Source organism: Prionailurus viverrinus, unplaced genomic scaffold, assembly GCF_022837055.1.
Source record: "Prionailurus viverrinus isolate Anna unplaced genomic scaffold, UM_Priviv_1.0 scaffold_45, whole genome shotgun sequence".
Classification (NCBI taxonomy): domain Eukaryota; kingdom Metazoa; phylum Chordata; class Mammalia; order Carnivora; family Felidae; genus Prionailurus; species Prionailurus viverrinus.
In genome coordinates this window covers 2,271,501-2,277,500 of record NW_025927610.1, presented here as the reverse complement: position 1 = coordinate 2,277,500, position 6,000 = coordinate 2,271,501, and the positions used below count along the sequence as shown (strand labels likewise).

General features: G+C 43.4%; 1 protein-coding gene and 1 pseudogene across 8 annotated transcripts in view; one reads left to right on the top strand and one right to left on the bottom strand.

The window, feature by feature from the left end:
• The window catches only part of FAM193A (family with sequence similarity 193 member A), a 169,950-nt gene that overhangs the window by 50,240 nt on the left and 113,710 nt on the right, over nt 1–6,000 (top strand). For 6 of the 8 annotated variants that reach the window (XR_007149710.1, XR_007149709.1, XM_047847169.1 and 3 more), the window contains exon 1: nt 5,390–5,535. The exons of the other annotated variants lie outside the window; for them this stretch is intronic. The gene's annotated coding sequence lies outside the window, so the exon portion shown is untranslated. Of the gene's footprint in view, nt 1–5,389; nt 5,536–6,000 lie in introns of those variants that run through there. 8 annotated transcript variants of the gene reach the window in all.
• The window catches only part of LOC125159235 (Golgi SNAP receptor complex member 2-like), a 31,517-nt pseudogene that overhangs the window by 10,930 nt on the left and 14,587 nt on the right, over nt 1–6,000 (bottom strand).

Here is a 6,000-nt window from a genome sequence, read left to right as displayed (position 1 = left end):
AATAGTGACACTTCTTGTTCTCTTTTCTAATCATCAGTCCTTTTATTTTTCTTTCCTGACTGTTGTGGCTGGGATCTCTAGGATAAAGTTGAATAGAAATGATGGTTGCAGGTACCTTCAATCTCATTCCTGATTCCAAAGGGAAAACTTGCACTGTTTTGTTTTTACGGTTTTTGTTAACAGATTTTTTTTTTTTAATTTTTTTTTTCAACGTTTATTTATTTTTGGGACAGAGAGAGAGCATGAACGGGGGAGGGGCAGAGAGAGAGGGAGACACAGAATGGGAAACAGGCTCCAGGCTCTGAGCCATCAGCTCAGAGCCCGACGCGGGGCTCGAACTCACAAACCGCGAGATCATGACCTGAGCCGAAGTCGGCCGCTTAACCGACTGAGCCACCCAGGCGCCCCGATTTTTTTTTTTTTTAAGATAGCCTTTATTTATCATTTTAAAAGAAAGTTACCTTGTATTCCTGGTTAATTAGGAATGTTTTTATTAATGAATGGATGTTCAGTTTTATCAAAAGCCTTTTCTGGCATCTGTTTAATTACATGGTACTTGTGTCTTGTTCTGTAATGTGATAAAGTAGTTAGAAAATCAGCTCAGTGTTGAACTATGAATTCTTGGGTAAAAACCCACTTTGCCATAGTAGTATCCTTTTCTGTCTATTGCCAAATTCAGTTTGCTCATACAATAATTTAGAATTTTTTTGCATTTATTTTCATGAATGAGAGTAACTTGGAATTTTCTTTTATCTGTTGGATTTCAGGATGTAGATTATGGTTAATTTTTGGTGTGTACCTTTTTCTGTTATCTGGAAGAGTTTGTCTAAAATTAGACTTATTACGGGGCGCCTGGGTGGCTCACTCGGTTGGCGGCCGACTTCGGCTCAGGTCATGATCTTGTGGTCTGTGAGTTCGAGCTCCGTGTCGGGCTCTGTGCTGACAGCTCAGAGCCTGGAGCGTGCTTCGGATTCTGTGTCTCCCTCTCTCTCTGCCCCTTCCCTGCTTGCTCTCTGTCTCTCTCAAAAATAATAAACATTAAAAAAAATTAAAAAAATAAAATAAAATTAGACTTATTTCTTAAACATTTTGTTTTTGGGATGTTTATTTATTTCTGAAGGAGAAAGAGACAGAGCGTGAGTGGGGGAGGGGGCAGAGAGAGAGAGACACACACACAGAATCCGAAGCAGGCTCCAGGCTTCGAGCTGTCAGCACAGAGCCCGACGTGGGGCTCAAACTCACGGATCATGAGATCACGACCTGAGCTGAAGTAGGAGGCTTAACTGCCTGAGCCCCCCAGGCCCCTACACTTATTTCTTATTAAATTTTGCTAGAAGCCATCTCAGCTTGGACTTCCATCTGGTCGAGTTTATTTACTAATTAAAGTACTCCAGTTTCCATCTATCTGTTTTGGTAAATTGTACTTTCTAGGAATTCTTTGAACATTTCATCAACCTTTCACCAAAAGTTTGACCTAAATATGTTGATGCTTATTTATTGTTACTGCTATTTTAAGTGAGTTTGATGTAACGATGTTTTCATTTTGACCTTGGTGTTTTGTACGTTCTCCTTCCTCTTGAGTCTCGCCATTATCTGTCCATTTTTTTGCTCGTCTGAGAAGCAGTTTTTGGCTTTGTTGGTCTCTGCTAATGCACATGTATTTTGATTTTGATGCCCCACCTATACTGCACCTCCCTTAGCTGGCTGGTGTGCCCATGCCCCAGCGATGTGAGCCCTAGGACTCATACAGCTGTATTTTGGGAAGGGTGCCTTCATCTGAGAAGCTGCCTTGCCCAGGAAGGGACTCCAGCACATCTTCCAGTGTCTGGAGCCAGCTCACCTACGTCGAATCCTCGTTCTGAGACTTACCAGCCAGCGTGAACAAGTTTTCTCAAACTCAGCACTTTAATTTTCTTTTCAGTAAAGTGAGGATGGTAATTGGACTCACCATATAAGGCTGTTGGGATGATTAGAAGCTCCTGTACATATTGAGGAAATTAGCCTATTGCCTCTGTATTACAGATATTTTGTCTAAGTTGGTATTAAAAAAAAAACAAAACAACTTTATGCTTTACAGAAGTTTTAAATTTCTGTGTTAAAAAACTTGGGAGTTTAAAAGGATTAAAGTATTTAGAGCTATTGTCAGCTGTAGTCAAATTCTCATTTTCTAGCTGTTCTTTTTCCTATTTGTAAATTATTCCCTGTGACTTCATTTTCTTCTGCTTAGGGCTGGATATTTATTCTTTATTATTAGTTCATAGAAGATGGGAAAAGGGAGAAATAGTGACTTTCCAGCCCAGTACTGCTCAAGAGAAATGGAATGTAAGCCACATGTAATTGTAAAATTGTTAGTAACCAGGGGCGCGGGGCGGGGGGTGGGGGGGGGTGGGGGGCCTCAGTGGGTTAAGCGTCTGACTCTTGATCTCAGCTCAGGTCATGATCCCAGGGTTGTGGGATTCTGCCCCGTGTCAGTCTCAGCACTGAGTTTGGAGCCTGCTTGAGATATTCCCTCTGTCTCTGTCTCTTGTCTCTCTCCCTCCCTCCCTCTTACTCCTTCATTCTCCTCTGCCCCTCCCCCGCTCTCTCTCTCTCAAAAAAAAAAAAAAAAGTGGGGAGGTGGAAAGAGTAGATGAAACATAATTGTTGAAGCTGAGTGATGGGTACATGAAGAGTTCATTATACTATTCTTTCATCTTTGATATGTGTTGGGATATTTCCATAATAATGTCTTGAAAGTGTACTGAGAGGGTACCTGGCCAGAGCTTGTGACCCATCATCTCAGTTTGAGCCCCATGTAGGGTGTAGAAATTACTTAAAATAAAAGGGGGTACCTAGGTGGCTCGGTCAGTTAAGCATCTGACTCTTGATCTCAGCTTAGGTCTTGATCCTCAGGGTTGCAAATTCGAGCTCTGCGTTGGGCTCCGTGCTGGGCGTGCAGCCTACTTAAAAATATATTTTTTTTAGTAACCATCTTATAAAGGTAAAAAGAAACAAATATAATCAATTTTACCTGGTATATTTTACTTAACCTTAGGTAACCAGCGACAATATTATTTCAGCATGGAATCAATACAAAAATTATTACTGAAATATTTGCATTCCTTTTTTCATACAAGTCTTTGAAGTCTGGTGTGGATTTTATACTTCGCCACATCTCAGTTTGACTAATCACATTTCAAGTGCTCTGTAGCCACATTTTGACAGTGGCTACCAAGCTGGATCTTGTGTCAGTTTAGGGATCAGCTCAAAGCTGTCTAAAATTGCTTTTGACTTTGCTTTAAAAAAAAAAAAAAAATTTATTGAGGTATGATATACAACATTATATTAGTTGCAGGTGTACAACATAATAAGGCAGTGTTTGTACACACATGATCACCACAGTAAGTCTGGTATGTGTCACCACACCCGGTTGCAGACTTTTTTCTTACGATGAGAATTGTTCAGATCTGTTCTCTGAGCAACTTTCAAATATGCAATACAGTATCGTTAACTGTAGTTGTCATGATGTACACAATGATGTCCCTAGGACTTACTTATAACTGGGAGCTTGCACCTTTTGACCCCCTTCACCCATTTCTCTCCTCCTCCAGCCCTGCCGCTGGCATTGCCAGTCTGTTTTGTCTGAGCTCAGTATTTGTTCTTTTCATTGTCGTTTTTTAGATTCAGCATGTAGGTGAAACAATATTGGATTTGTCCTTTTCTGACTTACTTCGCCTTAGCATAGTGCCCTCGAGATCCGTTGGTGTTGAGATTTTGTTCTTTTTTATGGCTGAGTAGTACTCCATTGTGTTTTCTCCGTTCTTCCATTAATGGACCCTTGGGCTGCTTCCATGCCTTGGCTCTTGTAGCTGCTACTGTAGTGAACTGTGGAGGTGCAGACATGGTTTTGAGCTAGTGTTTCCGTTTTCTTTTGATACATGCCCGGAAGTGGAATTGCTAGGTCACATGGTAGCTCTGTTTCTGATTTTGTGAGGGCCCCCCCCCCCCCCCCCCCCCCCCGCCTGTTTTCCCCAGCAGCTGCACCTGTTTACAGTTCCCACCAACAGTGCCCGGGGTTCCACACCTCGCCAACACCTGTTGTTTGTTGTCTTTTCGAGCAAAGCCATTGTAGCATGTGTGAGGTGAAGACTGTGCTGTTTTTGAATTAAGCTACTATTTGGAATTGAGGTGTGATTGTCAGCGTTAAAAATACAGATTTCAAAAGCTCTTTGGAGTCTGTTTTTGTTCAGCCATTTATTTTATATATGGTGCTGACCATTGTATCTCACAGATATGATTTTATACATAATCACATGTATCTCCTATTTAATGCCAGAAAAAATGCTTATACATATATTTAAAGACTATACAGAGGTGCCTGGGTGGCTCAGTGGGTTAAGCATCTGAGTTCAGCTCAGATCATGATCTCCCAGTTTGTGGGTTCGAGCCCCGTGTAAGGCTCTGTTCTGACAGCGCAAAGCCTGGAATCTGCTTCAGATTCTGTGTCTCCCTCTCGCTGCCCCTCCCTGGCTTGTGCGCGTGCTCGCTCTCTCTCTCTCTCTCAAAAATAAACAAACATTAAAAAAAAAAAAAAGAATATACAGTCTTTGTTTTTCATCAAAATATGAGATTCTAGTTATTAAATTACTGAAGATGAAATAGAGAACATTTTTAGAATTTCTGATAATGTGGTTAAATGCCTTTCAGTATAAATGCAAAATTTTCTGTACTTGAGACATCAAATGAAGGTACCTGAATCTTCTTGCTTCTGGGTATGTCACTTTCCCATTCCTTAACTGATTTCTGTTACCAGTTTTTGTCTCTTGGTAAAATTGTTAAAGTTTGTTACCAGAGCCTTGGAGCAGCAGATACATAGTCTGTGTGTCCCTGTCGGCAATGGAGGATGCTGTTCCTGTGCCAGTTTGGGATCCACATGGGCTGGGGTTGTGCTGGCAGGAGGGAAGGGCCTTAGCCTCAGGTCGGGGTCTGTCACATGTGGGTGGAATGCCGTCACCTGGGGACCGGGCGCTCTCTGCTGGCCCCTCCAGTGCACCAGTGCCCAGTGGTGTAGTCAGCAGTTTGGCAGGCCACCTAGGCAGCAGAGGAGATGGCGTCTGTGATCCTGACTGAGCAAGGACAGAGATGGCCAGACCCGAATGCCTTGCGAGCACTGAACGTGAGGGCCCCTTCTCACCACCAGCTGGCCTACCCGTTCAGCTTCCAGAAGTCTTTCTAGGGAAGTTTGCTTTTCTCATGCTACAAGTGACACAGGCTTCTTGAGACGCAGTTAGGGGCTAACTGGAAGTGGGTGTTATTCTGCCCAGTCTTTGTGCACTTCCTCCTCTGTCACTGAAGCCTGGCTTCCCCACTTCTCAGTCCCTGTCCCCATTTATAGGGCCATCGAGGACTTGAGGCCAAGGCATTTGATTCTACACCTCTTCCCTGAAAGCTACCAGGAAAGAAAGAAGATCTCTTCTCTGAAAAGAGGAACCTGCTAGAAGCCTGAGGCACAGACTGAACACAGAGCAGAGAAGGTGGCTGGGAATTGACCCTAAGGTTAGGAGTCCTGGTCTGGAGGAATGTGTGGAGCCATCTTTGCCCAGAGTCACGACATCTGGGGCTGGAGTGGGTTCTCAGAAGCGTCAGGAGGGTGTGGTGACCAGCAGGCCAGTGGAAGAAGGACCATGCAATAGGAGGGAGGGAACCCCTGTGCCTTATGTCGGTGGAGTCCAGTGTGATGCTGGAGGATTGGTGGCGAGCAAGAGCCTTCCTGGCAGGTTGGAGAGTGAGCATGGCCCTGCACCTCTTAGTCCGAGGTGCCTGGCTGTGTGTGGCCGTGGAACACCTGAGATGTGCTCTAAGTGTGCAAGTGCACACTGAATACTGAAGGCTTGGTACGAGAAAGGAGTACGAAATATCTCATTAATAGTTCATATGGATTACCTTTGATATAATGTTGTGGGTGTTATTGAGTTGAAGATGATGTGAGTAGAGTTCACCTGTGGGTTTTTTTTTTTTTTT